Source organism: Oryzias melastigma, linkage group LG21 (assembly GCF_002922805.2).
Source record: "Oryzias melastigma strain HK-1 linkage group LG21, ASM292280v2, whole genome shotgun sequence".
Classification (NCBI taxonomy): Eukaryota; Metazoa; Chordata; class Actinopteri; order Beloniformes; family Adrianichthyidae; genus Oryzias; species Oryzias melastigma.
This window is the reverse complement of record NC_050532.1, coordinates 6,859,644-6,861,890: the sequence shown is the minus strand read 5'-3', so window position 1 is coordinate 6,861,890 and position 2,247 is coordinate 6,859,644.

Sequence of the window (2,247 nt, the reverse complement as noted above, 5' to 3'; positions counted from 1 at the left end):
TATTATTATTTTTTTTAATCCAGTCAATCAAGATTGTTTGGGCTGGATCAAGCATTTAAAAACAAAATGCTGGAGTTTTAGTTTTTTACGGCATATTTTGTTCGGTGTCCTGATTGGCTGTCAATTTTGTCATTCAGTTTCCTCCGTGCTGTGTCTCCTGTACAGAATGAGACAGAGTGTTCAGTCTTCAACATTTACACTAATCTATGATCGTGAGATCTTTGCTTTCATTCTATAATCCTGGATTTATTTTTCAACACATTTTCACTCTCAACTCCTCACTTTTAGACGTTTGGGTGTCCCAGACTCGTTGTTTTTCACATGCTGGCTGTTCCTATTCAATCACAGGTCCCCAACCTCTGGGCTGGGTCGGTCTGAGTCATCATCTCTATAGCAACCATTCTCACCAATCAGGAGTGAGCTTGTTAGAACCCCTACAACTTGAAAGTTGGCTACGTGAAATCTATCAATTAAACGTTTAAAGTGAGATCACTCGTGTTTATTGAGGCTTCTGATTGGTCAGTTTATAACTAGGATAATTTGGAATAAAGAAAAAAAATCATTAGAATTTAGGATTAACAAGAATATATTAAAAAATGTATCATGTTAGTCTGACAAACAGAAATATATAGGATTTTGGCTTATTAAAGCCAGCGGGTGCTTCCTGTTTGGAGAATGAGGGGGGAGGGGTTACTCAGTCCAGTTCACATGTACAGTCGATGGTTGCTATCCAAAGAGCAAACCATGCAAAGAATTATGGGTAAGGATGTGATTTAAAAGCATACACAGTGTAATATTGGTTTGGCAGGTACAAACAATTTTACTGTCCCCAATCTCAATTAGTACAGGTTGATACACTCATACAATTGTACTCCAAATGTAAACCACTTTCTGAATGTGATTCTTTTTCACATTATTTTAACTTTATTTCATGTTTGGAGATTTTTTAAAAAGCTAGTTTATAAAAGCTAGTTTGTCCTATGGCGATAAAGTCATAGTAACTTAAAAAAAAACCACATTGCTTTCATTATTCTACTACATTTATTGTGAAAAGAGGAAATTTTATTATTTGAAAAAAATAATTGCATGGAATTGAAATTTCAATTGTACTGGGAAAGCTTCCAGGTGCTAAAAATAATAAACTTGTAAAAAAAACAACAAAAAAAAAACATAAGCAATAGTTTAATTTTCATTTTAAGGGAAATGTGTCTGGGTTTTTATGGATAAAGAAGGAACAAAAACAACAACTTCCTGTGACAGAATAAATAAAACAATACTTTTTTTTTTGTGTTATAATACTGTAATAGTTTGTCTATACAATAACATATTTTGGACCCTTACCAAAAACTTTAATTGATGTACTAGGTAACAAACAAACAAACAAAAAAAACTGTTTTACATTTTTAGATTTTTATTGACATCCTTTTCTGTGTTACAGCACACAATCACACCCCTGACACACAATCCCCAAAAAGGAAGATGGTCAACAAATGAATCATACAAAACCCTGAAGCCTGTTTAATCAAAGCTAAATCTATTTAGCAGAAGCAAAGGGTAATGAATTCACTTCTATTCACACACGGTTCTTCCTTTGTCTGTAACCTATCTTTCATAGTCCTCGTGCTTCCTGCACCTGGTGCATCCTGCAGCAGCCCATTGTGGAGGAGGAAAAGGAAAGAGGAAGTATGAATGGACGCACACATGGTCACTTCACACACGGGTTCAATTCTTCGCCCGTGACTCAAGGTTTCAGGTCGCCGTTGGAACATTCGCTCTGATGGAACTGGAACAAAGAGTCCAACATCAATGCGAGGTGCAGCAGTGCCTTTCACCTCGCCGGTGACCACTGTTTTTACAGTTGGTGTGGAGAGGAGACCGGAGGAGGCTGGACTTTCTTTTTGACTACGGACACACATCAGCTGAGAAATGATTGATAAAGAGACAGATGTGTCATGATTTATGTTTTCTTCCTTACAGATGGGGGTAAGCCATACAGGTTTTGTTACAAAAACACTTTAAAGAGGCACATCTATTCCTTTTTTGCAGGTCTCCATTCTAGTTCCAAGCACACACCAAAGTCCTACCGTTCATTTCCTTCAGACTGGACATCTTCAGAGAATATTTCAAACATTTTCTTTATTTCCAAAGCCTTTCTTCTCAGACTTCCTGTCAACATAGGTAACAATCCTGGCACAGAAAAAGTGTAGGAACATTACAGCAGCACTTTGAACTGTCAACCCCCTCACA